Genomic DNA, 27,438 nt, shown 5'->3' with positions numbered 1-27,438 from the left:
TCCTCAAATTACAAGGCCTTTGTCCAAAGTCTGTTAAAGTCAGTGTGAAAGTTTTCACTGAAGTCTATGGATTGGTGTTGGGGTCTCAATGGGGAGTTTTTCTTTAAAAACATGATTTTATAGATGCTTAAAACAAACAGGATGGAGCCCGTGGCACTAGCACAACACTTGAATTTTTAAATCAGCTAAAAATTATTTGACATTTAACTTAAAAAAGTGGAGCAAAACTGTTAGTTCTCTAATTGCTTTGTTAACATTAGAAGTTTGATCTAAAGTTCACTGACATTAGTATCACTCTATGTTAAATAATGAGTTTCTGATTGGGAGTTAGAAGTATCCAAGCGTAACTAAAATGGAAGTAAAAGACAAAAGAAAGGCAGGAAAGATTTAGATTCTCTGGTTTTATCATTTACAACAGTTGGAGGGGGGGTGTTAAGAAAAATCAGCATAGCTAGTGAGAACAGGAATATAGATTCAGCCAAAACAAAATTATGAAATCATTCCTTTTTGTCATTTGCTTTTTATACTTTGGTAAGAAAAGTGTTCTGTGGATTCCAAGTATAAGGAACAAAAAGGATGCTAGGGAGGTAGGATATTATTACAAGTATTGCAAGCCTGCATCAGGTTTTATAAATAACTTGTGAAACTGGTTTCTAAATGTGTTGTGAATGTGAAGGCAGACAGCAGAGGTAGCACGTCGTTTGTCAGTCTCTTTGCGGTCAATGGGAGTTGCAGCAGGATAAGAGCACAATGGTCTGGAAAGTAATTCATGCCTTTTGACACTTTTGTTAATACACCTCTCCTTTTCCAAAACAGATTGAGGTGTAATTGCTGCAGAAGAATCATGAGTCTTATACAGCCTTTTAGAATTAGTAGATTAAGTACATCATTAGAAGAACTGAGTGGTACTTCCTTGCAGTTTCCCTTCTTTTCCAGGAATCGATAGCAATAATCCAATAATCTTGATTTGGATAGAAACACAGGAAAGAAACTTTTGCATGGAAGTAATATCTAGTTGCATGCTTGGCTTCACTGCAACCTAGGCTGTAAAAGGGTATGTCAGTGAATAGTCCCATTGCACAGAACAACTCAATTTATGCTGTAATGTATCACTATGTCATCAACCTTTTAATACCTCATAAGAAAACCTTTTTGAAGGAGATCAAAGTAGGCGCATCTTGGATTCTCTGTATAGTTTCATTGTGAATATCTGCTGTGAAATCTTGTGAGTCACCTCAGATGTTACAGTTCTACTTGGTACTGGTGATGCCGATTCACACATACTATTTCCATCTCTTTTTATTTCTGTATTGTTTCTGGTACTTTTCTTGGCCCTTCCTGTGTGCAAATGGTCTAATATTAATTCTGATTCCTAGACAATCCAAATATAAAATTGTGAAAACCGGCAATACTGTTCAATGCACAGGCTGTTTGTTGAATGGAGCATTGATATATGTAGCCTTAAGCTGGTATAAGGTATTAATTTGTGAATAAATATTCTATTTTGTTTTGTTTATAAGTTGTGAAGCATGTGATCATTTCCTTGTATCAGTAAGAAGTGCTGCTTGTAATGAATTGCAGATAGAGGCAAACCTTGAATAACCTGAAGCATTAGTTTCCAAGCCAACAACACCAACTAAGTAAGTAAAAGCATTCGTTTCCAAACAGTTTTACTCTAGTATTGTATTAGCTTCCCAAGACAGCACCTGCTCCAGACTACACAATTTGAGATCCAAACATTTAACAGGACAGCCTGAAAATGCATTCATATTAAATTTTGTGCATACATAGAGATCTATCTATACCACATCAACATGAATTTGCACTGTGTTGCTTTCCTGTTCATCATGCTTAAGAGTAAAATAAGTCATCACTTCAACTTCGGTGTGTTAGTATTTGGATGACATAACTGGATGAATAGTGCAAGTGTCGTTTCCCTATAAAAGGAGAGCATGTCAACTTTATACAGATGGCAAGTGGAGGCAAAATTCAACATCCAACACTGACATATACCGAGGTACTGTGCAGCTGGCATATATTCCATTCTAGCTTGTTCTGGAAAAGCATTTGCTGTTCTTTTACACTTCTTGTGTCATGTCCCCTCACACGAGCTTGAGAAAAATGTCTTGCTGCCTAAACACGTACAACTATCTCACGGTGCCGGTGGAGACAGATACTTCAGGGCTTCTACTGCAGGGCCAACTTCACCTTAGCCGTGCCTTAGCACACCATGAGACCCAAGCCTTTTTAAAACTGCACGCAGCATTAGAAGAACAAGAGTCCATCCATCCCTTAGTCTTTGACAAGGCCAGCTTTTAGGAAGCTGTACTTACCATAAGAATCAGTAAAAAGTAAATACTTTGTAATGAACCTAGATGAAATTAAACAGTTTTTCCTCATTTTAGCACTTTTAAAACATTATTCTAGTTCGAACTTTATCAGTGAATTAGTCATAGTATTTAAATTAAGTGAGAAGTAAATCAGGGTGTTGTCTATTCAAATCGTGAAAGTAATCTTTACAGCATGTAGTATGGTACCTCATGATAGTATTTCAAGACCTTGTGTTAGGATTGAGTGACCAGATAGTTGAGGAAAAAGATCTTGAAAAGACAACACAGGCAGACAAGACTCTTAATTCATGCAGAACACTAAATTACTGTCACATGAAAAAATAAATAGTTTGAGATATGTAAATTTACTTTAATTAGCATCACAAACTGCTGATATGACAAAAAGTAGAACAGACAGTCAAGTGAGTGATAGGTGTACGATGCAATTGTTGTGGTGAGAGCTGAGATTCCAGGTGTGCAGTAAGGCTAACAAATGTAGTGCTGGAAAGCACTTTGAATGTGGGTTTTTTTACAGTGGAAACAGCTGAAATAAGTATAATTATTGTGTATCACATGCTGGCTGCGGAACCATTATTGACAAAGCCCTAGTGTTTTCCAATGACCATCCTCCACCTAAGTCCTTGTATTTCTTGGAAAGCTCTTGCAAAAATCTTGAGATTGATTTAAAAGTTCAGGATTCCAAATGGGGGATTAATTTGTCTGACTTCCAAATTATTCTGGATGTGAACAAGCTTTTCTCCAAAACTACAAACACTGGAAATGCACATAAAATGTAATCTAATTATGCCCCAGGTCTTGATATCAAGGAATAGCACCCAAATATTTCAAGAATCATTATAGAACTGGGAGGTAACAATGCTAATCTAACTCTTTTTCCCATCTCTATAATCATAGAAAGCCTAAATGCAGTGAAAATACTTGCCTATGTTCTAGGTTGGTAACTGTGATTTTCAGGTAGGTTATCTTTTAAGTTTTGATTGCACGGCTGCTGAATGTGCTAGATAATTTTCAATTCTAAATATGTTGCATTTATTACAAATAAAGCTTTCCTGCTAACTATCTTGCAGGTATTTTTAGCTTTCCTATCAGTGCTTTTCAGAATAAATCAAGAATAAATTTTCAGAAAGAAACACAACAAGCAAAGTCCTCTGTGACAATCCCTTGGACAAAGGAATTTACATAAACTAGGCTGGAAAAATAAATTTAACATCTTGACAATTTGTGGTAGTAATTAAAGCAAACAAAGCATGTCCACTAAGAAGTAACAAGCTAGATCACATGAACTAAGAGCACATTAAGACATGCTGTGGGAAATTGTGAGCAGCTTCTGCAGAATGGTTTGCAGTTCTTGTCCTTGTACGTTTCTCAATAATGCTCTCCTGGGTAGGGAGCATTAATTGAAATTATATGTGTACACACCCCCCTCAGTGGATGTTTTACTACAAGATAAGGTTTGTGCTTTTTTATAAAGAAAAATTTTGTGTTTCTGTCCACACGCCTGTTATCTCTAAGTTTCTAACCACTACTATGTCTTGTTTTCTCAGCCTTAACTCTGTCCAGTTACCAGGATCCCACCACTCCAGTAACACTCAGGCCCTTTAGGGCTGTGGTGAGTGGCCTGGTAGGGTTACATGAAGCAACAAATCCTTTTTTGTGTTAGCAGGAGCACACCACCCAGCCTCAGTGCAGTGCTCCTGTTGATGAAACCTCTCTCAGACAGACACAGTAACTGACAGAAAAAGCTTTATCTTCCCTTTCACAAGAACCTTTAAACCTTCCTTTTAAATAAAAGCTTATCTGCTAATTGGTTTGACCCTGATTCACCTGTTCATTAAAGGAGTTCATCACTTTGCCCAGTCTGATGGCTAAAAGGTAATGGTAACTCTCACCTGGGAGTGTGAATGAGGTTCTGTTTTTCATTCCTGGGCAACATGCTGTCACATTTTTTGTCAAACCCCTACAATACCATTAATAAAGAGATTTTTAATCCTCAAATCAAACAGAGCCTTTATTTGATATTTAAGGGCAAGTCAAGGTTATTGAAGTATCACTGAAGATAGTAATAAAAAAAAAGAAAACCAGCTGTGCTTGATAATCCATTTAAAGACTTGCAGAAAGGACTGATAATTATCCTGGCATTATAATAGCTTGATGTCTACAGGTTTTGCATCTCTTAACTTTATATTACTTTTGCATCTATGAATTTTGCAGTATTATTTTTAGGTTAATTTTTTACAAGATTTCAAAGTCTCATACTTGATGACAAGTCTCTACAAGTCTAAATGGGGTTGCGGTTCCCAAGGGGAGACTTGCTTGAAAAGAATTTATGTGGTACCATCTTAACTGGAATATTCACCTCATCTGCATCTCACAGAAACCTCTGGAGTCTGTCATGCACAAGCCTCACTCTTACAAACTCATGAGAATGATACGTGACAGAATTAACCCTTTGATGTTGATCTTTTCAAAAGAAGAGACAATTTACGCTGGCTATGATGGCAGATCAACAAAGACAGTAAACCTGCAACAGCAGACCTTGGATGCAATCAAAGGTCAGTGTCTTGCAACACTGGATTGTGACAGTTGGATAAAAAGAGACAGACAGTGTGTATGCATGTGTGTGAGGGTGCGTAGGCTCATAAAATGGAATCAAAATGAAAAATGGGTTAAGTGGCCTGGAAACAAAAAACCCAAACCTTTTTTCATTTTCCATTGCCCTGTAGCAGTCCAGCTCTGTAGAGAAAGTATACACCTATTTCATGCAGGGATAAATAGTGATGTTCACCTTACCTTACCCAAGTCAGAACTGGAGACTAACAGAGCCGGAGATTTATTTGTCTGTAATCAGAGAAGAAACAACCTGCAATATCAAAGTTTCAACAAGTCTGGAGGAAATCAGTTGAGATTCAGAGGGTGGGACTGATAGTTTTATACAGCTCTTCAGATTACCTTTCATCTTGTTTAACCTTTGATACAGCTAAAAGTTCTCAAGGCCCCAGCTACTGTTCTTTAGTACTCAGAGCTTTCCAGCCACTCTGAAATATATTTGGACTCTTACTTAGAGTTGGTCCCAATTCTTTACCCTGTATTACATCCACAGGGAATGGTCAGTCTAGAAGACTGATAAATGAAGCAAGCCCTTCCATGATAATTCTTCAAATTAATCCTGAAAAATCTTGCCCATTAGAAATCAATCCTAGCAGTTAACCATGTTGGGAACCTATTGTGTGAGGTGATACGGAAACACAGAGTAGGGCTGGCCCTACAGAGTAGTATAGAAAAGCTTATTTCTTCACCTGTTATGTTAAATAGCAAATAAAAGTATTCATTAACATAGCTGTATGTCCAGCTCCCAGAGCAGTAAGAGCTCATGCTAATGGCAGAGATACCATGTTCTGTAATGCACGGCATAAACACACAATGCTGTGTAAGAAAGTACAATTACTAATTTAACAGCAGCAACATTCCAGATCCTAATGTCATTTATGTCCTTTATGATATCTTTCTGTTGTATCAACTGCTGCCAAAGCTGATGTAAGAAAAGCAAATTTCCCATAAACGTGATTATTCAGGAATTTGGAGGCAACGGGTCATGCGAAAGATGCCTCCTAGTTCTTACATACTTCTGTCTTCATTTTTCTGCTTTGGGAATGAGAGGATTTGTTCCCCAAGTTCTCCAAGCATGTACTCAACCCCAAAGCAGGTGGAAGGCTGAACAAGTGACCCTCCCTAGCCTTGTAGCTAGAAACACAGGGGCACGAGCCCATTCTGTGTCAGGATGTGAATGAGAACTCCAGATACAGTCTCCCATGTGCTTCCTCTGACAGTGAATGTGGTTCAGATAGAGGAACCACCCAAAGCATGTGATTTGGTGTGACAGGCATTATCGGCTGCTGGGCAACTAAAATGAGGAAGAAGTCCTAGAATTATAGAATCATAGAACAGTTTGGGTTGGAAGAGACCTTAAAGATCATCCAGTCCCACCCCCCTGCCACGGGCAGGGACACCTTCCACTAGCCCAGGTTGCCCAAAGCCCCGTCCAACCTGGCCTTGAACCCTTCCAGGGAGGGGGCAGCCACAGCTTCTCTGGGCAACCTGTGTCAGTGTCTCACCACCCTCACAGGGAAGAATTTCTTCCTTATCTCTAATCTAAATCTGCCCTCTTTCAGTTTAAAACCATTACCCCTCATCCTATCCCTACACCCCCTGATAAAGAGTCCCTCCCCATCTTTCCTGTAGCCCCTTTCAGTACTGGGAGGCCGCTCTAAATTCTCCCTGGAGCCTTCTCTTCTCCAGGCTGAACACCCCCAACTCTCTCAGCCTGTCCTCATAGGGGAGGTGCTCCAGCCCCTGATCATCTCTATGACCTGCTCGAGCAGGTCTGTGTCCTTCTTATGCTGGTGTCCCCAGAGCTGGACACAGCACTGCAGGGGGGTCTCACAAGAGCAGAGTCATCTGATTTCCTCATCAGAGCAGAACAATGAACTGTTTTCCCAAGCAAAAAAATGACAGGACTAGCAATGTATTGAGGAGCCACGATAGGGGAATGTGGGACTTGGATTACTGTCAGGGGAGCACACTGAAGCTGTGTGTGCTGTGCTGCTGGCACTGGCAGGACTTGCTGTGGCACTGAGGAACCCCTTACCGCTGAGGGACCCCTTACCGCTGAGGGACCCCTTACTGCTGAGGGACACCTTACCACTGAGGGACCCCTTACTGCTGAGGGACCCCTTATGGCTGAGGGACCCCTTATGGCTGAGGGACCCCTTACTGCTGAGGGACCCCTTACTGCTGAGGAGCCCCTTACTGCTGAGGGACCCCTTACTGCTGAGGGACACCTTACCGCTGAGGGACCCCTTACCGCTGAGGGACACCTTACTGCTGAGGGACCCCTTACTGCTGAGGGACACTTTACTGCTGAGGAGCCCCTTACTGCTGAGGGACCCCTTACCGCTGAGGGACAGCTTGCCGCTGAGGGACCCCTTACTGCTGAGGAACCCCTTACTGCTGAGCGACACCTTGCCGCTGAGGGACCCCTTTACTGCTGGAGGAGCTCTTACTGCTGAGGGACCCCTTACTGCTGAGGGAGCTCTTTGCCACTGAGGGACACCTTACTGCTGAGGGACCCCTTACCGCTGAGGGACACCTTACCGCTGAGGAGCCCCTTACTGCTGAGGGACCCATTACTGCTGAGGGAGCTCTTACCGCTGAGGAACCCCTTACCACTGATAAACCCCTTACCGCTGCTGGACACCTTGCTGCTGAGGGACCCCTTACCTCAGGGCAGCTGTTGCAGTGCAGAAGGAGCTACTTTTTGTCAAATTCCCTGTACAGCTCTGGCACTTTCCAGGACTTTTCGCTTGCTGAAGGAACTAGTCCTGGTCGTTCCTATAGTTCCTCTCTTGCCAGATCAAAACATTCACGGAAGAGCAGAGCCCTGGCACCCTTCCAGGGGTGCGTGCCGGTGTCTTTACAAGCCAGTTACTGAAGTAAGACTTCTTTCTCAGATCATTTTAAGATGATTTCTCCTACTCTCTTTAAATTCAAATCGCACCTAGCCCTTCCCCGCCCGCCCGGAGAAGCTCAAGGCGAAGCGCCGGCGGGTTTGCGGGGCGGCGGGGCCTGAGGGGTCCGGGCGCGCGCGGCCTGAGGGGGCCGGGTGCGCGGAGCGTGAGGGGTCCGGGCGCGCGGGGCCTGAGGGGTCCGGGCGCGCGGGGCCTGAGGGGGCCGGGCGCGCGGGGCCTGAGGGGGCCGGGCGCGCGGAGCGTGAGGGGGCCGGGCGCGCGGGGCCTGAGGGGGCCGGGCGCGCGGAGCGTGAGGGGTCCGGGCGCGCGGGGCCTGAGGGGACCGGGCGCGCGGGGCCGGGCGGTGGCACGCGGGGGCGGCTGGCGGGGGCGCTCTGCTGCCACCTGTCGGCGCGCCGCGGCCGCGCCCTCCCCCGCGCGGGGCGGGAACCCCCCGAGCTGTGGTAAATGCTGAGAATCCCCGGAGCGAGTCGAGTGGGGACACCGTGCCGAGCCGCCCCTACCGAGCCCAGCGCTGCTCCTCGCACGGGGCCGAGCCAAACCGGGAACCCGGGCTGTTCGCCAGCACCCCCTCGAGTTACCCGGCCCCAGCGCTGCTGGGAGCGGTGATTGCCGCCCGTCCTTGCGGCCTGCGGAGCTGCATCGGGAGCTGCCGGCGGGGAGGGAGCGGCGGAGCTGCAGCAGCCCCGGCCCGGAGCCAGACCTGCTTGTTGCCGCCCCAGGCTGAGGGACTTGGGCAAACGCGGGCAGCCAGTCCGAAGCGGGGCACACACAGGACAGGCACATTGAAAGATGTAAGGAAACAGCCAAAGGACTTCTCCAAGGATATTGCAAGAATATAGCAGGATTATGTCAACATACAATATAAATATTTTGTTATCATATTTACCCAGATTACCCAGTAATATCCGAAGTGTAACTCTGTAAACGGTGTTTATTTACACTCGCATACTGAACTAGCAGCAGAGGCTTGCAGCATTACTGTAGGTACTGGAGGAGGATATTATGTTTCCTGTGTTATTAGGAAAGAAGCCAGAATCACTTCCCTCCGTGCTCCCCTCAGCAGAGTTCCCAGAGATTTGAGTCCTCTGTACTGCTAACATTGACTAAATTGGTTGTATTCAGGGAAAGTTTTTGGCTTCCAACTTCATATGAAAAACTTTTTTACCATCAGACTACTCTGCAAAGCAGAGGTAGGCAGCTGAAGAGAAGTGGAAAACAGAAAGGCAACAGCAAAAGACTGCTGTGAGAAAAAGGTTAACAGGAAGAAATGAGGAATGTCAAACAGCATGAGAACCATGAAGTAAAATGAGTGTGGGTGTCCAGCAGCAGTGGAACAAGCAGCAGGTATGGACATAGAGACTAGGAGAAAAGATCAGATAGACAGTCTACCTGAGAAGATAAGCTTGCCCTTGATTCCTTCTCTCCTCACTGAAGGTGTGTGAAGGCTTGGGATGAATTTCAGTATGTTGGTTTAAAAAAGCTACTGTTCTTGTTTCATGGCTGAGGCTTATCTTGAAAATAGGAATTAGTTGGCTAAAATGGAGTGAGCAGGGCTAGTACAAAGGACCTGTGACAGCAATGTTTATCCTTCTAGCATGGCGTATAGGATATTTTATCAGTATAGGCAACTTCTAGTCTGGTTAGGTATTTGGGAGACCTATCCTAGCATAGGTTAACTGTGAGAGAGTTCATTGTACCCATAAAAATCATACTTGTGAGTTTTACTGTACTTGAACACATATTTTGCTTCCTGTGTGCGGTTACTTTGTGACACTTGCCACCAAAAGGGTTCTGGGCATAAGCATGATTTGGTAAGCATAATTAAATGTTCTTTGTAAATTTAGTCAAGTGTTTTGTGACATGACAGTTTTAAATCTCAATTACAGTGGACAATTGTACCAAAGTACTCTTTCTAAAGTCCTTCTGTTATGGCTTATGCTCTTAGTGCTAAACTGGGGATGTGGAAATCATAGGAGGTGAAATAACTGCAATGTAATGCAGGAATACAAAAACAGTCAGGGAAGGGGCAAACAGACTCTTGGGAATTAAAACATATTTCTTGCCTGTTCCTCTGCTAAGGGAGAAGAATGGAGAAGCTGAAATATCAGAAGTTCTCCCCAGTATGGTGGTTTTCAGTGCACTTTTGTAAATTGGAAGTCTCTTTAACCTTAGGCACAGATTAGTTCAGCAGTATAGTCCTTGTCCAGTGTGGGAGACAGCACTGACCTTGAATCTTGGCAGATCTCCAGCATGGAAGCTGCTAATGGATGGCATGTCTGGACCTTGCTGAGGATACTTGCATCCTAAATTCATTGATAAACAAAATGGTAACTCAGTCTAAACTAGTAAATAAAGATAATGAACAACTGAGACCTTGTGAAAGATGGTGTAATCTGGAGCAGCTTTTGTGTGTGTGAGTGATGTGAAGACTATCAAACGTAGTGACTTGCATTTCTGTTATAAAGGCCTGATCTTTTTGGAATTATCCATGTCCTAAGAATGTGGGTTTTTAATGGTGTAAAATCATAGAAGAGCATCAGATCTACTCTGGTGAAGGATCTAGAGAACAAGTCCTGAGAGGAGCGGCTGAGGGCACTGGGGTTGTTTAGCCTGGAGAAAAGGAGACTCGGGAGAGACCTTATTGCTCTCTACAACTACCTGAAAGGAGGGTGTAGCGAGGAGGCTGTTGGTCTCTTCTCCCAAGCAACAAGTGAGAGGATGAGAGGAGATGACCTCAAGTTGCACCAGTGGAGGTTTAGATTGGGTATTAGGAAAAATTTCTTCACTTAAAGGGTTATCAGGCATTGGAACAGGCTTCCCAGGGAAGTCATTGAGTCACCATCCCTAGAGGAATTTAAAAACCTTGCAGACCTGGTGCTCAGACACATGGCAGCGTTAGGTTTATGGTTGGACCTGATGATCTTACGGGTCTTTTCCAACCTAAATGATTCTGTGATTCTATTCAACAGCAATTGAACAGTTTCAATTGAGTAAAGTTACTCTGAAATTTTCAGAAGAAAATAGGACAGAGAATGTTGTATCTGGGAGAGGTTCAGCTAACCTTAACAGTGCAAAGAATACAAAGGAATACCCTGGGCATATTTTGAGATTAGTTTCAGGTTCCCCAAAATTGTTGTGTTTTGGCAAAGCAAGAAGAAAGGTCAGTAGCATGAGAATTGAAGAGGATTAATATTTACTCTGTTTTTCTCTTGCTGTACCTAATTGCTGGGGGCAGAGTCGGGCTTTTCAACAGCACATGGGAACCTAACTTTGCATCTGAAGTTCAAGCAAATTTTGCCCAGCTAGTAATTAAGTTTAAAACTAAGCTCTGTAAGCATATGACCTGGAGGGGCTATTAGAAACTGATGTACCAGAAAATCTTCCAAACATGTTATAATATTTTCTTAGTCAGTAAAGCTAACAGTGCTAACTGGATGATATTCATATTAGATTTAAACAATTGCATTTTGTTTGTGCTTTCTGATCATTGCCATCGGGAGGTTTTAGTCCTGAAGATAGGCGAGAAAATCTAGTTTATTCAAGCACTGAATCTGGGAGTTTGGTAGTCACTGGATTATAATGAATCATCCCTAAGAGGAGATATCATCCATAGGATGTGCCATTCCACTGTGCTGCACTGCCTCAGAGAACCTTAAATGAAAATGTGGTTTGTACAGTAAGGTTTGCTGATGCAGATGATAAGGTTTGATGATCAATTCCTACTAGTTGCATTCATTCTCTTCTGACCTTCTTCCTCAATCTTTGGGATACTGACTTTGAATTTAAAGTTGTATTTGTAGCAAGACATATCCTGTATATGGAAAATGCAACAATTTTCCCCCATCAGCTGTAATTTTCTCTCCTTTTTTACTTTCTCTTTCCTTCCCATTTCTTTTTGCTGCCTTTCCTTTCTTGTTGGTACATAAAATTTCTTCAGTGACTTAATGAAGGGATGCTATCTCACTAGGAGAACCAAACACCCCTGCCACAACACCACTAACTGGCATGCTGTAAGTCAGACAACCTTTCAAGCTCCAGGCAGATGTTTGCAAAATCAAGTGAAAATTTGTTTCCAAAAAAGAGGCACAGTGTTAGTAGAAGTGTAGTAGCAGATACAATTTAATATCTCAGACCTTCAACAGAGCTGACAGTCAGTGGCTGCAGTAATGGACTTACAAATGGAAATGAGATTCATGATGATTTATTGATTGAAGAAGTGGTGAAATAAAGGAAAGGCTGGCAAGAGCCTCAGGAAATACACTGATGTGAAGTATAAAATGGATGCAGTCAGAAGGGTATTTTCATTGTCTTGCAAAAAAACCCCCAAACTCACTCCTCTGACATGTTCAGCCACTCTACTGGGAGCAAGTAAAAAGTTTTACCAGGAGGCATTGTGCCACCTGATTTCAGTAAAGTTGTTTTTTCTGCAGTTTTAATCTCTTACTGCATCTGCTCACTCTCAGCGTGAGGAATTCACTTCAAGTTGGGCACAAACCTACAGTCAGCATATTGTATATAAGGTGTTGCACAAATTAAGGTAAATTGCCACCTTGCTAAAAAAAAAAAAAAAAAAAAAGTTTCTGCCCAATTTGCCTTACCCTAGCAAGAAGCACAGTTGTGATGCACTCCTGGTCCTACCTGTCCAAGCTGGCACCTGTGTTTCTTTTATTATTACCCTGAGAGTTGCCTTGCCTTCAGGCAAGGATCATCATCCTTTTACAAATCTGTGTTTTTCCCTTTTTCTCACTTTAGCAGGGTGCAATCTGGTAATGCTACTCTTGTGGAATACCGATTAAACGTGGTACATTTTGCATTAGAGCACAGCCATGAAAGGGCTGGTGTAGCAGCTGAGGCTGTAGCTATCTCCTGGGAAGAGCACTTGACAGTGCCCAGGCTGGGAGAGCTTTCCTCCCTGGGAGCCATCCAAGGCAGCAGAGCCACTCAGCTCTCACTGGGGGAGAACAGCAGCTGGGCTGGACTTAGGGCCAAGCAATCCTGCTTTTCCCAAAGCTTCCTCTCCTCCCCACAAAGTAGGGCTGTGAGAAAATGATTGACTGGTTTGACGGCCAACAGCTACCTTAGCCTTGCTGACAACAAGGTTCCATCGCCTTTTTTGACACTGTAATTCCAGTGAGGGTGAAAGTGCCTGCCAAGGCCAGAACTCAGGATGGGCAGAGTATACATGTCTCGGTCTCTATTTTGGGCCTTTAGTACCATCTTCTTAAAATGATAGGAAGTCTTTTACCTCAGTGGAGGATTTAGTCAACTCAGCAGAGAATGGTTTGGAGCCTGATCTGAGTAAGGGGGAAACAGGCAGAAGCACCAGCAGGCTGCATTACTAGAGAAAGTAATCAAGGAACACCTGACTTTCCTTCCACAGACTCTTAGTTTACCCCCTTGAACAAAGAAAAGGGATCACTGAAAATTGGTCCTTTTGGAGCAGCATAGCTTGAAGTCCCTTTCTTTTTCTCCATTCTGTTAAATTAACACTTGAGGAAATGCTGATGGTGACTTGCTGTCTCCCTGTTCTCAAGAAGTAAGATTGCAGGAAACTACTCCCTTACTGAGGCAGTGGTAAATGCAGAAATGGCAAGCAGGATTATGAAACCTAGCTATATAGAAAAACACTAAGGAAGACATAAAGTTATAGGAAAGGTCTGAAGAAAAACAAGACCACTACTTTTCCCCACCTTACCGGTTTCACTATGTTCCACCAGTTCTCTCTATGTCCAGTGTTCAGTGTCTCTGATGTTTTGTGAAGCTGTAGTAAATGTGGTGTTTGTTTTGCTTTGCTCTCACAAGGTTTCCAGCATCCCCTGCCCCACAACAGATAAAGTATCTCCCTCAGAAGACCTCTCCAGACTTGCTGTGAAATCTCGCTCTACTCTGCTGAATGGAACAGCATGTTTCTCCGACTATTTTACAGACCTCAGTCTTTTCCACACTCCTAAATACTTGGTTTGGAATGCATTTTCTCCACATTCTCATGGAAATTCAGCGTACCCCTGTGATGGCATGAAAGACCTTATTTCTCTGCTGAGTAGAGCGCTAAAGTGTGTAATACCAGCAGAACTTATTGCAATATGTCAGAAATGTCAAGAGCTGAGATGATGTTGCTCTCAGTGAACAAAAACAGAGCTTTCACACAACCTCCATGCTGTCTGCAACTATTGGCCAGTGCTACAACCTCCCTTTTCCATTCTGAAGGGATTTGGTTGGAATAACTGTCCCCAGCTTTGATTAGCTGACAAGTTTAGATTCACGTAGGTGGTGCAGAGAGCCACGCAGGTGGAGAAGGAGATAATGCAAAACTACAAGTCAAGCTTGTTAAGGAGAATCTATTTATCATTAATACAGCATCACAGTAAAGACGCCTGGCTGTCTCTTTCTTGCTTACCTCACCTCGTTCCTTTTCGCCTTTATTTTCTTTCTCTATCCACTCTCAATGAAGCAATAAAGGGTGAGTGCAGGCCCCAGCATCCTTAGTGGACTGTTGAAGTAACATCTCTAAACTAAAGGGATTGGTGCAACACCAACAGTTTCAGCAGTTACAGTAACATGCACTAGGAAATAATTCATCTCGGTCATTTCCCTAATAGGCAAGGAAGAGGAAATATGAAGTAGTGGAGTTTCCCTTGACTGCACAACATTACTGTACCAGGTATGAAGACTAGGTTGGCTCCCACCATACATACTGTCATATGGATTTACTACTAATGCACTTCTTCCCTCTCCTCAGTAGCGGGATAAGACCTTTGCAAGCATGGCATGTTGAGTGAATTTGAATCTTTTCAAATTAATGTAAAGAAAAAATTTCCCCCTCTCATAAACTTACAACCCCACTCTAAGGTCACTTCTATGAGAACTGGATGGCATCAGTTCCTAACAAATTCAGATGCCAGGTTACAGACAGGCCAAGGCAAAAGTGGATGGTGCTCTTGTGTTATTTGTACTGCAGATGAGGCTGCCAGCGGTTTCAAATCAGAACAATTTCTAAATTTGCTATGAAATACACTAAGAACCATCATCTCTAAGAGGTTTTCTATTGCTAATTGCAACATTCCCCTGTGCAAGGTCCCCTTCAGCCTCAGACACCTGGGATTGCAAGCCAGTGAGCGGGGCTGCGCTGAGCAATCCTTCATGGTCTGTGCTGGGAGTTAGAATCCCACGGAGAAGGTGGGGGATGCTCTTTAACTTTTGACCACTAAAGCCATTAGCCTGGATGAAGGGTTTGTTTTTGTTGTTTAGCTGCCAAATGTGGTAGCCAAGAGAAGTCAAAGGACGCTAAGTTTGGAAATATCTTTAACCACACATCCATCACTGGTCTTTTTAATTGGATTATTGTTTTTTCATAGGAAAACCTCTCATAAATCACCTACCTCTTCCATTCAGTAGCAGTTTCACTTTTGCACTGCAGCAGCATGAGGCTGAATGGCTGGCAGAAAATATACTCTTTGCAGAGGTGGAAAGGATGATTTTGCATAGGAAAAATGTGTGGGGACAGTGCGGTCACTTCATTGCTGCCAAATTTGCTGGCTGCCTGCAGTGGAAGCATATTCTGTCAGCAGACCTCTCAAATATATTCATTGCCATGGTGGAGGAACCTGTCCTGTACTTTCAGTCATTTGAAAATGGAAGGGCTATATTGTTAGTGCAGACGGTACCTTCCAGTACAGTCTCTTGATATTCCTTGGGCAGCACAACATCCAGGAGTGTGGTAGTATTTTCATTTCCCTCCTTCAAGATTTTGCAAAGAACATGCCACAAGTGAGAGATCAGGCTGGCTGGTCCTATTCAGTGTGTAGCATCACAGGTTAAGGAAAGAAACCACCACGGTGAGCTGTATGTGCCTGTGCTGAATGAGATTTGACAAGTTGTGGTGGAATGCACGTGGATATATGAGGTTTTACAAGTCTTTGTCTTGAGCACCTCGTATGCTAGACTGAGGCTACAGTCAGAAGGGTCAGGTGAAGGGGCAGCTCAGGTGTTTGAGATACTGTCCAGAAAAGCTTGTGGGGAGTAGGTTTGGTTACATTCTCCTCAGAGCACAATGTAGACGTTAAAAGCAAGTTGTGTTGTGCTCTAGTTCCTTTTCACCACCGGGAGGAGCTGGTAGAATAGGGTCCCTAAATGCCCCAGATGCCTTCACTCCAGACTTTTTTAGATCCAGTAGAAGCAGAGATGCCTGCGAACCGTGCTGGGGTGGTTGTGTGTGTTCAGGATAAAGAGCAGTTCCCTGCACGTACACTTCCCACTCGCCCTGCTCTCTTGGTATGGAGAGAGCAGATATTCCTTTCAGCTCAAGGTCATACATTTAAATAGCATAATGCATTGGACTAGGTGCTGTACAACAGCCAGAAACCAATCTACATGGAGTTATTTGTAAATATCAGAGACATGTCAAAGCCATCTGAAAGCAAAATTCTGCCTTCAGCCAAGAGGGAAATGTATGAACAGGCCTCCAGGCTGTTCAGACACTTCAGGCAGTCTTCCTGCTTCAGCTAGCAGGCCCCATCACTCGCTCCATACAGTATGACCAACGAGTACTTGTCTGAGTGGTCAAGAGCGCTGGGGAGGAGGAAGCCAGAATTTTTAGACCTTTTCCAAAGTGTCATGGCTCAGTTGTCCCATGTTTCTCAGCTAAGATGGGGATAGTGAAGAGTTTCTGAGAACACAAATTTAAAAAGCAAAGGTAAGGTGGAAGAGTGTGATAAAGGTGGAGTCTTTCCTCTCAAGACAATAACTGACACTAATCATGGGCATGTCTGTGGCAGTATTAAGTCAGTCCAGTGATTCTTTCTAGCTAACTTCTTTGTAAGTTTGTAAGCAGAATTAGTTTCTGTGCAATATGAATGAAATACCTACTTAGTATCTTTGATCTTTGGCTCAGAGAAGAAATGGCAAACATTGTGTGCACCCTCACAAGGTCACTCTGGGGAAGTCAGTCTTAAAAAAGCTGTCTGGGGATGGAGTAGTCAGCTGTACCACACAGTAGTGTATCACGGAACAGCAAAGGAACTTGAATACCTTGAGCTGTGGGAAGGAAAATGGAAGAGTGCCAAGTGCATTTCCCTGACCTAGAGTTTGCTTATGACATTATAGCATCTTTTGGTTACTTTATGGTAATTTCAAGAACCACAAATGGTCACAGTGCTTCATAGAAGGGAGACAGCACAGGTCCATTACTGAATGAAGAGAGGGAGAGCATTGTACCAAAATACCAATACCACTTCCTGTAGGCTTCAGCAGGCTCTCAAGCACTTTGCTGTTGCCCACAGCTGTTTGCCCTCAAGATTTTCAGACTGCACAGACTAGCTACTCTCTGGGTAACAGCTATAGTAAGAAGATTTACTCAAGTTTTATTAACCTATACTACAACTCTGAAATGCTGGAACAGTTTATGAACTTCCACCTCTACTTAGATACTGAGAGAATAGTTGCAGAAGTTGATTTAAAGAGACCACGTAAGCCACACAGTCTGGCAGTAGGGTGTTTCAGATGTGTATGTGTCATGTATGATATGATTTGGTGAACACCACTCGGGCTCTACAGCAAATACAAGAGCTATTTGAGTGATGAAAGAGCATGTGAGCTACTTGAGTGATGAAAGAGCATGTAAACAATTTGAATATTTTCCCCCTCGGATGCTGGATTTGGGACTTTTAACTAATCACTTAGACTGCAGAGCATCCAAAGTCCCTGAAAGTCTTTAAGATAAGGAGGAGGGGAAGAATAGGTGTCTATGAAACATTTATTTTCTTGGCTCCTCAGACATTGCCTGCTGCCAGTTTTCACTGCTCTACACACACAAAGCTATTTGTCTCTTAATCCTAAATCCCGTACTGGGATTCACAAATGCTTCTTCCATGTGTCGGTAGGGATCAGGCAGACATACAGAATTGCCATCAAAGAGGCTATGTGCTTTGGAGGGAGAGAGAATGGGACCAAATGCTTAATGTTGGTATTCTGCATTCAGCTATGGAAGGTAATCCCAGTATTAGGACAGAAGTAGATCTGTATATGTAGTCTGCAGTTCAGTGTTATGCCTACCCCAAAAAGCCTCAAAACTAAGCAGCAAGGCAATCTCATGGATGGAAATACACTGAAGAGCTTAAAAGCCCAGATTGTCCCCATGAGAAAAATAGTGCTCCATAGAGGCTGTCATTGGAGGTTCAAGGCTGCAGAACTAGGTCAAGATCATTTATTCTATATACTTATCTAATTTTTGCAAGCTGGTACCTTACAGCAGCCCTTTGAGGTAAAGCTCATACCACATCTCATAAAATGGAACCTTTTGGCAAACCAAAGGCATTTTCCCAAGAATAACGTAAGCAAACATCATGCAGGAATTCCTTGGCTCCTGTAGTCCTACAGTTTACTGTCCCTGTGAGGATTTGGGATAATGACTTTCAGTTCTATTTCCATTAGCTGCTGTGTTTTCTATTTGGGTTTTGTTGTTAATTTCTTTTTCCATAAAGGAGTTGAATATTTCTCTGCTACACACATGAAATTTGAACATGTCGGCAGTCAAGACTTACTTGAATGCTCACAAAATGAAAGGAGATGTAGATAAACCAAAACGAGCCTCAATTTCTGATATATTGAGAAGATTCACATTTGAATTCCTCTCTAAGGATTGTTAGTAAATAAAACTTACGAAGCAAGCTAAGTTCAGCAAAATTGCAGGACACATCTCACATACCCAAACATTTGGAGGCAGGGACATCAGTTACTGGAGTTTATGCCTTCCCTTGTTCTTTCACATGCTTACAAAAGTATTACCACTTCTGTATTCTGCTGTTGCTCTTACATCTCCAATAAATATCCAAAGAAGTAATGCTACTCTTGTTTTAACCTGGAAATCTAACAGGAAATATTTCATAGTGATGATGTGCTTTTACACCAATATATCAGAGCATTACAAGTTCTGTATGTTCAATTAAGTCTTTACTGCAGAGGTCGTAGTTACTGTTAGGCCTCTCAAGCCTCTCCAGAAGTGGCTGAAGGTACACAGCAGCAAATTTAGCATGCTCAAATATTTAGTGTGTTCTCCTCAGGCTACATTTTCAGTTCTGGGTAAAATACTTTCAACACCACCTCTTACATTCTGGAAACCAGGATGAGAACAGCATAGCATGACCAAGGGATATGTTCAAATACACGTGACACCATTCTAAGAGGTGAACCAAAAGGAAAAAATATTTAGGCTTAGAAATAATTAAAGCTTGAGTTTTCATCTAACCGGCTTTAAAAAGGTATCCCAGAACTGTTTTCATTCTTCTTTTCCACTTGCCATTTCAGTGACTTTTTTGCAAAAAATAAATTCTGGAAGAGTACTAGAACCATACTATAACACAGCAGGACCTGCACCATAATTACCTGAGTTTGAAAAATGGTGTCTGCCTGCCTGAGCTCCCCTTATAGAAATAACAGTTAAGATAGAAAGATTCTTTCATTCAAGAAAACTGTTCTTATTTAGAAAGGAAGGAATGTGTCATCTGTTGACTTTAAATTTGGACAACCTAAAAGGCCAAGAGAAGTTTTTCATGCCAGTGTTCTATGTCAGCACTTCCTGACTGTATTATGTTGATTAGAGTTTTTAGATTACATACACACTTTAGATCTAGGTCCAGGTTAGACAAGGACAAGCAATTTTTTTTGTGTCTACTTTTTATTCTGTGTTTGGTGGGAGGAGGAATGATATGTCTTTGTTTAACTGGAGAATACTTTATGGAACACACATTGCAGTACTACCATTATCCTTAAGTAGCAATTCATTATGTGACTGTGTTTTCTTTTAGTCAAAATAGCTTCCATTTTTCTCCATGATTAGTGGAAAATTTAAATCTTCAAGGTAAAGGTTTAATCCACCTAAATCACAAAAATGTTAATGTTTCCTGTCTCTCGTTTTTCCCACTGTGCTCCTTCTCCTTCATTTTCTGTAAGCTACCATCCTAAGTTATTTGCAACAGCCAGGAGTGCTGTTTTTTCTTGGCCATGTTCTTTCCCCTTTTTCAGGGCTGCATGCCCTGTGAGAATTAAAGAAACGTTGGTCCAAAGAATATTTGTCAGTAGTGGCTTGGAGTACTGTAACTTCAAGAAATCTTGGCCTCTGATCTCTAAATACTCTTAAGTATATTTTTAATTCAATGCTGTCTCACTTTTCTTCCACTTAAAAAAAGCAGTGATAAAGAAAATTGTAGTGTGACTGAACTTTGCTCTGTGAGTGACTCTCAGTAGAGATCAAGAATGTGGTTTGGAGATGTTTGTTCTAGAAAATCAAAATTAAAAGGAAAAAAAAACCCAGTGGCATACATAGGGAGATGATCTAGAAAGCCTAAATTGGTAGTTTTAGGGATACATTAGATGGAGGCAGAATGAATAAATGCTATCAAAAGGGATAAAGGGAGTAAGGACCATTGTCTATAATCACAAGCTAATACTTTGTCTTGAGAATTTTTCAAGGTTGGTAAGTGACAGTTATGTACTTCTATCATTCACAAAACCTAGGAACATAAAAGTAAAGAAACAACCAAGGACATCACAAATCTAAGCTTCTCATGCAACAAATGGTTCTTCAATCAAATAGGAAGAAAGGTCTTTCATCACAGCATAAACATTAGTGGTACATAAAGCTCTAACAAAGTAGTAATTATAAAATATTTTTAATCTAAAAATACTTACATTGCCAAATGTGAAACTTGAGGCCCCTCTTCTTTCATTGCTGATGAGCATTGCTTAGGAGAATGTGTGACATGTAGAGGCCATATCCTGGTTTACTGCAGCTAAGCATGTGAGTCCAGCTTTTTGAGGGAATTGGTTTATAGTGTTAGCTATGCAAAAACTACCAGCTTTTCATAACATCTGAAGGATGATCTTATCAATTTATGGAGCAAATACAGGGTAAAAAGCTAATTCATAACAAGTAGAGAGCCATAAATTATAAAATGGGGGGTTTTACTCCCATAATCAAGTTAAAAAGTAGTGGACTCTTTAAGATTTTTAGATTCTTGTGTCTCTTGAAGAAGAGCCCTCCTAGCATGCCAAATATGTTTTTTTTTTAATTCCTCTGGATTAGAGAGACAGGATTACCCCTTTTATTGGCCTTCTGAAGTTATTCTTCAGTCCTTGACATCATGAGAACCACCAAGCCTTCCTTTCAAGATACCTCTAAAAAAATGAAGCCTAAATACTGACTAGCAAAGGAAGGAAAAGGAGTGAGAGCTAGATGCTAGTAGCTCCTTCATGTAGCAACCAAAGGATTTCATTTGCCTCTCCTTATCTCAGTTGTAGCAGTATAACTTAGCAGTTCTTCAAGGTAAAGGAAATACTGGTGCCAAATATCCAGGTAATAGCACATAGTATTCATGGCCTAGTGATAAAGTAGCAGCTGCAACATCATCTAGTAACAGACCAGTTTGTCTGGGTTTGTGTCTGTTTTGAGCCGTAACAGCAGAATAAGCCAGCTATGTCACATGTGTGTCTACAGCATGTTTTTTAACATTAGGCTGTTTCTTTTTGCCTCTGTTGCCTTCTTTGCAATTTCAGTTAACTTCTACAGATGAGTGGTATTTCCAAAGACATGAAGTTCCTACAGGTTTTGTGAAAAATCTTTAGTTGTATATAGGCAAGAGACAAGCTACTGACTTCTGTGAGGAAGCTAGGTAGGTTAAATTTTACCATTCTGATATATGCAGATTCTTAAATAGAACATTAAATATTCTGATATATACAGTTATATATAGATATACACACACATATTCTTATCTATTCTGATATATATATAGTAGTTAGAGATGATGAGTCATCCCTGGTATAGCTTGAGTGTTGTACAACTGCAGATACAGGATGTGAGGGAGGCAGTTAGAATTGGGAGCATGGTATAAACACGGGAGTTAGTTATGTGGAGCAGGGGGTGAATTCAGGAACGTAGTGTACAAATCTGTACAAACCCAGACTTTGTTAGTTTTACTGTTAACAGAACAAATAAGTGTTATTTGTCCAGAAAAATTGTTCACGTAGCATAGGAGTACATACAAGCTGTGAGTGGAACAGCACTAAGCATTAGTCCCTGGTGATAAAATTTAAAAGCCAATCTTTTTTTAGTATTCATCATTATTAGACTCTTGTTCAGATCAGGCAGTTATTGCAAATCCACAGCAACTTTTCCATTAGACTGTTAGGTTAGTATTTAAGTGAGCGATTAAAGGGACAAACAAGAGACTGCATTAAGCAGTCCAGCTTCAGCAAGGCTGCACAAAGGTCAGATGTAATAAGGGAGTATTTTCTTAAGAAGCCATACCTAGGTTTTTCTTATTCCTTTGTAAGGCGACTAAAGATGGCAGAGGTTTTCATGCTTGAGAAACAGAGTGAATAAAGACTTTTATTTTCACAGTTCATAGTTGAATCAGCAATAACTTATGGTTTTGTTGCCTGCTTTTGCAAGTCAGTGGCAAAGTAACAGTCAAATTAATTCATGCCACATCAAGTTAACTGGCCAGGAAGAAAAAAGAGAAAAATTAAACCCTTTCATATAGATTTACTCCTAATTGGTTTCTAATCAGTTTAGGATCCATTTGTAATCAGAGAAGCCAAATCAATATTCAGCTAGGCAAATGTGCTATGGAGGCAATCTTTCCTCATGCCAAATATGAAAATAATGCCAGCTTGCAGTGTTATGACCTTTCTAACCTCACTATATTAACAATGCTGAATCTTCAATTTCATGATTGCCAGGTTGTCACAGCGCCGCTCGCTGTGGGGATGTTTTACTATGTACTGACAGGAACTTGCCTACCTCAATAATTGTGATAAAATTTCTTCTTGATAATGCTTGCAACATGTTTTTGAAGTAAGCTACTCCTATTTTACCAATAGGAAAACTAAGAAGGGAAGGAGTTTAAATTACTTGCTCAAGGCAAAAATGTAACCAAATTTCTGAATTCCAATGCCTTTTTTTGTACTCAGAATTACAAGTATACTCCTCTTTTTTTGTTACATTAATTTACTGATTGTTTCAAGGACAGTGGGAAGATTTTCCACACACATGCTTTTCTATAAATCCGCTCATCTGAAGAAAAGCACTTAAAAATCTGTGTCAATATTATGTTTTTGATTGTATTTAAGTCTTTAATAATATGTCCAAAACCAAAAAACTAATATTCACAGTACTGATATATTTGATTTGTATTTCTTTAAGATTCATGCTGTATTAAAATATCCAAACCCTCTAAAGTTTTCCTGATAATCCAAATAATACTAAAGTCTGTCTGGCATCCCAGAGTTGATGAGCTCCAGGTGCAAAAATCTGCATTCTTCATTTGCATTTTTTATTTAACAAATTTCTGTGATATATTTTTGGGCCCGGAATCTGTATTATTTCACGCATTTTTGAGCAGGAGTGCAATATTTGTAATTGCTAAACTCACAGGCCTACACCAAGTGGAAGTAAAACTTTTATGGGTCACATTTGCAACAAATACTATGGGGTTTTTTGGTTTGTGAGTTAAACAAACTTTCATCTTATTTTGTTGCTGAATCGATACTAATTCTCTAATATCAAAAGAGAGAGGAAAGGAAATATGACTCTCTGAATTTGTAGCCTTAGAGGGATTTGGCATGCTAGCCTCATCTTGTATTCTCTTAGTGTTTAAAACCTATTGGAATCATTTTTCTGTAGTACTCAAAGTGTGAGGGACACCCCAGATTTAGTGAGATCGCTGACCTCTGCCCATCCTGAAGGCAGAACATTACATCTGGGTTCTGATTTGGATTCATGTCTTGTATACTGATAGACAGCTGATTCATAATCTGTGGTAATAGTACAGAGAATTTTTTCCTGTGGCCCTTGCATCTGGATGTCATTAATCTAGTACTTTGCTCAAGCATATTCATTTTTACCTTCTGAGGTAGCTGTTGACCTGGAGTCTCATTCATAAGGAAGCTAAGGCAAATGATTTTAAGGAGCATTCTTACAAAGTTCTCACAGTAAGAAGGAAATTCATACAGGTCAGACTCAATAGGTAATAGATGGCCAACATTATTGTTGTTCTTTTATTGATGATGCTGTTGTTATTGATACTCTTAACCACTGCTAATCAGGACCTGGGCCATGAAGTCCACAAACTCATGGAAGATATTAAGTCAGGAGGCTGTCAATTGTGAACAACTGCAGGAATCTGCTCAGCCATTGAGTAATGTAGTTAATTTTTTTTACCTAGACCCTTGAGGCTAGATTTGTTTTCTCTTCAGGCAGCAAAACCTGAGGCCTGACCAACAAACAGTGGTGTGCTAGGGACCCCAGGACCCAGGGTCACTGAAGGTACTCAGTAATTCAGCCAGGACCTCACCTAGGAACTGGATTGTGGCAGTCAGAATGATGGCCACACGAGGATAAGTGGACTGTGCATCAGAAATAAATCACTTGCGTGACTGTTCCCAGAGCACTCTTTAATAGTTATATAAACATAGACATTAGTTGCACAGGACATTTTGAGAGTTATTTTCTTATTGACGAATATTGTAGGAAGCCTTTGCATAATACTTCAAGAGTCACAGATCCATCTTCGTAGCTCCTGCAGTTTCCTAAAAGAGATGCACTCTAATCCTGATGAAGAGTTTGAATGAGAACACCACAAACTTTTTGCACTGAGGTCTCTGGATATTATTTCAAAATTTTTCTGGATAGTGGATGTTTGGTAGCATCATGTAATTGGTCAGCAATAGATCTTCTGTGATGATATGCACATGCCTAATCAAAAATATTAGTAAGGTTGAGAAGTCAAACACTTTAGTGTTAGAAACTGTACAAATCACTGCTTGACCTAATCCTTTAGGTAATAACTAAACGTATATTCCACTCTTTCTAGGTGGCTAGCTGAGATATTGAGGCATAATTACAAATTATTAAGCCTTAGCAACTATACTAACTTAGCCTGTTATTAAGCCTTAGCAGCTATACTAGTATTACTAGCAAATGTATTTGTAACACAGAAATATTTCTAAAGATAGGTTTTTGTCATAACAAATTGGACATTTAATATTAGGTGAGGTGGTTTTTACTTTAATCTGGATGTTTCTCAGACCCTTTCTCTCTAATGTAGGTAATGTCCCCAGTCATCTCAGATGGGCATGTGAAGCTGTATTTTGGTCATGTATACAAATGCTTTTTATTATTTGAAAATAATAAATAACAGAAATTTCAAAAGAGCATTTTTATTTTTCTCTTCAGATCGAAATGGGAGTAATGTTCGGTAAATAAGGTCTTTCACCATAATAACGAAGATTGAAACCATTAAAGAGATATGTGTTCCTAGCCACTGTCCATTCTGTCTACTGGATAAAATGTGGCTCTGTGGTAAAAAGCACTTGGGTAATGATGTAGTTCAATATTGTATCCTTCACAGCAAAAAAGGGCCAAAATGCAGTTACACAAGCAACCTTTATTTCTGGTCTTTTTCAAGTTTCAAATGTTCAACTTTATAAACATAAGGTCCTTTTCTTTCTTAAATGCAGTTTTAAATGAGGAAATTTACAAAATAATAAAGTGACCCCTTGTCCTCTCCCTCCTCAGATTCCATCATCTGAGTATTGACATAATCGACAAGCACCATTAGGAAGTTTATCGCTTGAGCCAGTACTTTACAGTAGCATTTCCTATATAGCCAGACAGTACAGGAGAGGAAGGGGTTTTGTCTTACCTTTAGAAATTTTTGCTGTCAAAAAAGAAATGTCGTTTAAGAAAATATCAGGTGTTGTTCCAGACTCTGGAAAAGCTCTGGAAAGCTCTGCTTTTGTGAGCACAGACACCTCCTAAGCAACTTTTCCTTCATCTTCTCAAACCTGTTGTTGTCCAATTTCCAGCCTGTCTCAGTGTGTTAGGTTTGTGCGTAGTGGGGTTTTGGTAGCAGGAGAGGGGGTTACAGCAGTGGCCCCTGTGAGAAACTTCTTGAAGCTCCCCCAGCTCCAAGTCGGACCCACCTCTGGCCAAGGCCGAGCCAATTAGTGATGGTGGCTGCACCTCTGCGATAATGTATTTAAGAAGGGGAAATTGAGAGAAGGAGGAGTTGTAAGGAAGAGACCTCTGCAAACACCAAGGTCAGTGGAAGAAAGGGCGAGGGGGGGGAGATGCGTTGGAGCAGAGACCCCCCTGCAGCCCGTGGTGAGAGGACAGGCTGTGCCCTGCACCCATGGAGGTCAGCGGGGGAGCAGATGCCAACCTGCAGCCCGTGGGGGACCCCACACCGGAGCAGGGGGCTGCGCCCGAAGAAGGTCGGGAGAACTCTGAGGGCAGCCCCTGCTGGAGCAGTCTGGTGCTGGGAGGGACCCACACTGGAGCAGTGCAGGCAGAGCTGCAGCCCCTGGGAAGGACTCACATCAGAGAAAGCTCATGTAGGACTGTCTCCCATGAGGGGGAACCCACGCTGGAGCAGGGAAAGAGAGTGAGGAGTCCTGCCCCTGAGGAGGAAGGAGCAGCAGAAACAACGGGTGATGAACTGACCACAAGCCCCATCCCCTGCCCCCGTGTGCCACTGGGGGGGAGGAGGGAGAGAAATCAAGAGCAAAGCTGAGCCTGGGAAGAAGGGAGGGCTGGGGGAAAGGTGTTTTTAAGATGTGGTTGTATTTCTCACTGTCCTACTCTGATTGGAAAATTAAGTGGTGGTGGTGGTGGTGGTGGTTAAATTAAATTGATGTTCTTTTCCTTCTCCTAACAAGTCTGTCTTTTCCCCCAACCATAATGGGTGACTCATCCCTCCCTGTCCTTGTCTCAATCCCTGAGCCTTTTGTTGTATTTTTTCTCCTCCCCATCCCTGAGGGTGAAGGAGTGAGTGAGTGGCTGCTGGTTCTCAGTTGCCCTCTGGGCTCAAACCATGACACTCAGTCACTCTTGTCACTAGGCTCCAAGCCTGTGCTGTTCTGCTGCCTTGCTCTCCTCAGTCTATGTCTTTTTCTGTGAGGGTGGCCCTTGAATCAGATCAATACAGGGAGTTGAGAGTGGTTTGAGCATGATCAGGGAGGAAGGAATCATCAGCAACTGTATCTTCTAAAATCTGACGCCACTGATACCTGTGTGTTGTGACTTTCACTCATTTCTGTTTTCTTCTCCAGCAACAGCATGGTAATTTTAGGGGACAGACAAGTGGATTATTATTCATAAACTAGTGAGCATAAGTATGTAATGGTCACAATTAAGAAATGAACTTGACAAATTGTAGTGCCTTTGAATAAAGGCAGTTAGCACAGACGTAGAGACTGTTTTCTAAAGTGATTTACAAAGGCACAATCCAGTGTAAACTCTGATAAATTAAAAGGTAACCTAGTTTTTAAGCTGTCCCCTTGCTACAAAGATCCAGTTACAAGTCAAAAGTATTTCCTTCTTAACTGAAGTGTTTTCCATGCATTAGGAAAGACACCTCCTAAAACTCCAGGGCACTCTTATTCAAAATTCATTAAATGAGCGTGATAAAAATAGTGTGTTTTTCCCTCCAATAGCAAATTATTCACATGTAAAGAATGCTGTACTGGCTTTCTTTCTTGTCTTTCACCAAACTTCCAGTTAC

Source organism: Strix aluco, chromosome 9 (assembly GCF_031877795.1).
Source record: "Strix aluco isolate bStrAlu1 chromosome 9, bStrAlu1.hap1, whole genome shotgun sequence".
Lineage (NCBI taxonomy): Eukaryota > Metazoa > Chordata > Aves > Strigiformes > Strigidae > Strix > Strix aluco.
Note: the sequence above shows the minus strand (reverse complement) of the source record.